The sequence below is a fragment of the Theropithecus gelada genome, chromosome 4, assembly GCF_003255815.1.
Source record: "Theropithecus gelada isolate Dixy chromosome 4, Tgel_1.0, whole genome shotgun sequence".
NCBI lineage: Eukaryota > Metazoa > Chordata > Mammalia > Primates > Cercopithecidae > Theropithecus > Theropithecus gelada.
Window position 1 is genome coordinate 124539285 of NC_037671.1, and position 6036 is coordinate 124545320.

At 49.1% G+C, this 6036-nt stretch overlaps 1 protein-coding gene across 1 annotated transcript in view; it reads right to left on the minus strand.

The window, feature by feature from the left end:
• The window catches only part of CCR6 (C-C motif chemokine receptor 6), a 31187-nt gene extending 25360 nt beyond the window's left edge, over window positions 1-5827 (minus strand). The window contains exon 1 of the mRNA XM_025383615.1: window positions 5620-5827. The gene's annotated coding sequence lies outside the window, so the exon portion shown is untranslated. The remainder of the gene's footprint in view (window positions 1-5619) is intronic.
• Window positions 5828-6036: the final 209 nt, after the last annotated feature.

A 6036-nucleotide genomic window follows, 5' to 3' on the forward strand; every position in this document is an offset into this window, starting at 1 on the left:
GGGGACTGTGGTGGGGAGAGATGCGGGGACTGTGGTGGGGAGGGATGCGGGGACGGTGGTGGGGAGAGATGCGGGGACTGGGGCGGAGAGGGATGCGGGGACTGTGGTGGGGAGGGATAAAGAGGCTGTGGTGGTGGGAGATGCAGCAGTATTCTCGGACACTTTCCATCTGAGCACCCAGAACTCTGGTTTTCTAAGAAGATTTTGTGCTCAGCCCTCGGGAACAGCGCAGAAGTGGACAGGAATCAGTGACAGATGATGGACAGCCCTCCGGCCACAGGAGGATGACAGGAGTCACCCTCCACCCACCACGGGAGGGTAGGGAACCCTCACCCATGGGACGGGTCAGCATCTCCTGCAGCATTATCCTCCTGGCTCTTCCTGTTGGACTCCCAGGGTTACGGGGCCAACCCTCCCAGTTTTCCAGAGACTTCCGGGAGAGTAGAAACGTCTGTGCTAACATCAGGACAGTGCTGCCACAGCAGGAAGGCCGACTACTCTGGGGCTAGTGGAAGTGCAGGCGTCCAGGATTGGGAGGCGGTCGCCCTTCTCTTCTGCAATGGTTAGGGTACCCCTGGGTGCCTCTCTGCTAGGGGGTGGCATAGGCGGGAAGCCCGGACACCTGAGGAAGCAAGAGGGTCGGTGGAAATGAGGGGCGGGGTGGAGCGGGAGACCGCGGGAGCGGCTGCGTTGGTGTGTGAAGGGTGCCTGCAGGGAGAAATAGCAGCTCTACTCTCAGTTGAAGCAAAAGAAAAACTCTGGCCAAAAGCCATGCAGGTGGGAGGAGGTGGCTTGGGCTGGGAGGAGGGAGGACACGTTTCCCGGCACGGATCTGCCGCGCTGTGGGCTGAGAGGAGGCCTCAGAGAAAGGCCCAACTGCCTCTTGTGCCGAAGGAAAGGGTGTCAAGCCAGAAAGGTCAATTTGATCTAAAACAGAAAGCGTCCGGGTTGCTGGAAAGACAGAATTCCCAAGAGGGAGCGAGGGCGGGGAGGCCCCTATGAAAAACTCCAAGGCTCTGGAGAGCTCAGGAAGGAGACGGCGGCATAAGAAAGTGCTCCGTCCTGCTCCAGCACAACCTCGGGAATGTTCTCCAGAGACAGAGCGAGGAGTTCAGCATCGTCTCTCGTGATCTCTTCTGGCAGTGGGACCCTGGAGCTTTTCAAGAAAGGAGACACAACAACAATGCTCATCCACACCTGCTGGCTGCTCCCTCCTGGTGGCAGCTACGGCTTCAGAAATGAATTCCACCTCACCAGTACTCATTCGCTTTATAATGCCTGAGGATCTTTGAACTAGGAGGAAAATGGGGAGCTCTTCAGAGCATCCCCCTTGAAAACTTTTCTTTGAGGTCTCAAATGTAAACTTCCAACCCTGACCATGACATTCTAGATACAGCCTCAGTTTTGCAAAATTTTAGCAATAAAAGTGAGAAACTGACACAAGTATGAGAAAAGACATGAAAATCATAATGGGGTTTGTGTAAGGAGGTAGAAATGTAAGAAATGTAATAATTACAAATTTCTCTTTGTGCTTTCATTTAGTAACAAAATAAGTTGGTTGTATAATGAAACAGAATTTCTAAGGAAAGCAAAAGGACTAATTACAGTGACTATTATGGACATCACTAATTTTCACTGCTGGAAAAATAACACCTTCTAGATGTTTCCAGATACACTATTGTCTGAGTGCTGCCATAGTCACAATTTCTTTCTGTGTTAGTTTCCAGAACAGTGTACAATACTATTTTGCTTCAAGTGAGATATAGAAAATATAGGTTTTTGGACAAGGCACCCTGCTTAAACACCAGGAATGTGGAAAAAGACTTATTGTTGAACCAACAAGACTATGATTAATGAAGTAGCTCTCAGAAGCTCTAAAACCGACTTCCAGCAGAACCAGGTTTCCTCTGACTTACTTACAAATCTCGCGATCATATTCCACAAAGTTGTGTTCGACTGCCAGAAAGGACAGGTCCACTCACAGAATGAGGACCGCAGAAAGCCTCCTTTGCCATTCTGCAAGATCTAGAGGGTGCCAGGCACTGGGGTCTGGCTGGCGCACTCTCTGACCCGCCAGCCAACGTCAGGGTGGACCAGTGAGACCCCCACACAGCGTCTGAGGAGGGGGCAGCACAGCCCCCGTTAGGCCGCCGCTGTCTTGGCGATGTATGTGGGAGGAGACAGATTCTTTACAGAACCTGAAAAGACTCATTCTGACAAAAAGATCAAAGGAAAATGACTGATTTTATTACATAGTCATTTAATTACACTCACAAGGCTGATTTTTCAATTTACTAAAACATCTGTTTGTCTACCAGAAAGAAATCTGAAAGCCCCATTCTTTTTAAGTTGGGGACCTCCTATCGAATGATCTTGCAGTTGGATAATTACACAAACTTATGTGTCTAAAGCCTCCTCCCTTGGATCTGTGAAGACATTCTCGCTTCAGGTCCTCATTGGACGCAAATCTAAGGGCCGGGGCCTCCCCTGGGATTCACAGCGCTGCTCAGTGACCCAGATTCAGAGTGCTAATTTCCATTACTGTCTGCCGGGAACAGCCCCACTGACTTATAAACTGCTACAGAAATGAAAAAAGGTGACGTGTGCACAGTGACATCAGAGCCACAGGCTGGTTACAGCCGCCATCACAACAAGCCTCAGCCAGGGAGCTCTGCATAGAGAAGAGGGCCCTGCTCATCTCCGTGCCAGGGTTTGAAATTTAGGCTACTCAATGGCAGTAACCCCTCTGAAATATGAAGTGATGCCTCTGGACTGGGGTTTCCTATGCCTGGAGGAAGGATTTCCAAGTGTACTGTGCTAATGAATTGCTTCTCCTTGGGGATCAAATGCAGGTTCTGACTGGGTAGACCAGGGCTGGGTCCTGCAGTCCTGTGATTCTGAACTCCTCTTGAGGTCTACCACTGCTCAGAAGACCACCTGGGAGCAGGAGGGAGCTAGACCTTCTCAGCTAAGTCACGTGATTTATAACCCGTCAAACCTCCATCTCCACCAGCCCCTAGGATCTCAGGCAGCTGGTGTGGCAGGAGGTGGGGACGGCACAGGGAGGATGATGTCCTCATAACATGAGCCTAATCAAGGGAAGGTGAGGAGGAAGAGACAGAAGCTGCCAGAGAGACCTCCCACACCCAGCTCTTGGTCTCTGGCACGGGCTGGCGAAGGGCCCTGCTTTGCATCTTTTTTTTTTTTTAAATGGAGTCTCACTCTGTCGCCCAGGCTGGAGTGCAGTGGCGCAATCTCAGCTCACTGCAAGCTCTGCCTCCTGGGTTCACACCATTCTCCTGCCTCAGCCTCCCGAGTAGCTGGGACTACAGGCGCGTGCCACTACACCCGGCTAGTTTTTTGTATTTTTAGTAGAGATGGGGTTTCACCATGTTAGCAAGGATGGTCTCAATCTCCTGACCTTGTGATCCACCTGCCTCGGCCTCCCAAAGTGCTGGGATTACAGGCGTGAGCCACCGCGCCCAGCCCCTGCTTTGCATCTTGATCCTGTCTGCTGCAATGCGGTTGTCAGAGCCCAGAGCCGCGTCTGTCATAGTTGTGTGATCTGGCCCCTACCCGGGTCATGGCTGGCCAGTCCACCCCACCCCGCCCTGACAACCTCTGCTCATAAGATCTCCTGCCTATTTTATCCTGGAACCTCTTCCTTACCCTGCCCTTTCTCCTTTCTTTGTTCCATTTTCCCTTTCTTCATCTATCAATCTTCTCATTCCACCCCCCAAAATAGGAGCGCTTTTAAAAGTAAAGAGGAAGGCATGTCTTACCTAGATGCTCCGTCCTCTCTGACAGTCAACTGAACACTGAAGGATGCACTGGCTGTTTACTGTATTTTCCTCAGTAACACAGCAATGTCCAACCAACATTTTGGTCTTGGGGAAGCCTATTCCGAATTAACTTTCAACTGATCATTTTAAACATTTAAAACTTGGGACCTGATGGGTGAAAATATTGCTAAGACATATGATGAGATTTCTGGCTGTCTCCAGGGGAGCTGGGCATTGTCCAACCCTGCCTGGGCCCCATTCGTGGAGCCGCTGGGGACGTGTGCTTTCTCATCTGCAGCAGCACACCAAGTTCCACACCGAGATCCTTCCAATACTTGGAACTACTGTATCTGCTTCCACATTAAATGGGTTCATGTGAGGTCGACTGAGTTGCCCTCTCTGTGTTTTGGGGTTCTTCCAGCGCACCTCTTGACTGCACCTGGCCATCTGCCATTCCTCATCACTTCCAGCATGCCTGACTCCAGCAGGTGACAGTCCCACTGAATGTGCCACTTCCAATAAGCTCTGCGCTGGGAAACCAAACAGCCCCCTTATCAGAACTGCGCCTAAAATAGGAGCCAGTGTATGTGAATGTGCACCTGAGGGTCTCCCCTGGGAGAAAAGCACACCAGGTTTGGGTACGGGCTTTGTGGTATCTATTTTGGGGCAGAGTCTCTCTGGGTTCATTTCCTCTTTCTCAGGCTGCCTTAGAGTTGGTATTATTAGATAGGAGAGCTCCAGGTAAGTCAGGCCTTAGAGGTTTCAGATGTTTAATTAGGGAAGACATAATGCAAAACTAAAGCAAGTGCCTCTGAGATTGTCATACAAAGGGAATCGCAATATTGTTAAATGACATAAATACATTCACCCACAACACAGTGAAACTGATTGTCACTTGTTTATCACTTTCACTTGGGAGGCGATGGTATCACTAGAACTCCTTCTGATGCATCGCAGCATCAAGAATTCTCTTGAAGCAGAACCATCCATGTATCCAGGGACACACGTTCCAGACACATCTGTGCATTCCATGGAGCTGGCTCTGGGCTTGTCTGTGTCTCCCCCACCTCACCCCTACCCCACCTTTGTCAGTACGCTGTGGCTCTTTCCTCCCTCCTGGCCTGTCCTCCTCACCTGTGACGCCGCCTGCTGCCCTTGTTCATCCCAGCCTCCCTACACACAGCCAGCCCCTCCACCGAGCCTCGTTCATGTTAGATCCACCAGCACCCCCCGTTCTGCAGCAGCCACAGCCCCCAGGGTGAGCTCAAAACCTAAGTTTGGGAGGCATGTTCCATTTTGGTTTGTGGGATCTGCATTTCTTCCTTACAGTTATGGTTCAGAGAGATGACTGCTCTTTCAAAGGTGATTGTGGTCTATTAGATCATTTCCAATGTCTCTATACTTCTTTCTCTAGTGCTAGTCAAAAGTGACTTGCAGATGGTATGGAATGTCTTTGTGAGATAGAAAGAACACAGATAGGATCAGAAAAATCTGCCTCCCAACCCTCCACGGCCATCTTCTGGCTGTGTAACTTTACCTCCCTAACTCTTTAAAGTAGCCCAACACCTACCTGCCAGGATTGTCTTCAGAATTACGTAAAATAACACGTACCGAAGTCTCTAGAATAGAGCATGTCACATAATAGACTCACCAAAGGTTAGCATCTCTTCTTTCTTTTTGGCATGACTAAAGTAGCCTAAATAAATAAATATTTACAATGCATGACTTGATAACATAAACGTTTATAATATTCTATTACCTCCAAAGCATAAAACAATTACTGAGACAAAAGAAATACAGTATTTTCTAAATTCCAAGACAAAAATAAAAAACTTACCAATAAAGAAGAAGGTGTCTGTTCCACAAACCAGCAGCCACAGTTTTTTCTCTTAAATGTCAGACTTTGAAAAGGTTGAGATTTCTGTTCACCAGCGTATACATGCGGGCCCTCTCTTACTGATGACCACGGAGTCCTGGGGACCTTCCTGTGCTCCCAGCCCAGCTCTCCTCTCTGGCCGCACTGCTGCCTCCTTCACCCATACACTGGGTGGTGTGCTGGGCTGCCCTCCTCACCACAAGTTTTATTCCTCAGCACATACTTCAGATCACAGAAAGAAGACAAATAAGGTGGAGGAAGGAAGATGGGTTGATGTAACTAGGTCACTTGGTAATTTCAATTTCAGATGTAAATTTTTCTTTGTTTCAGAATTATTGATCTGTGGAATATTTCTTGATTCTTCTTGGAAATTATGAA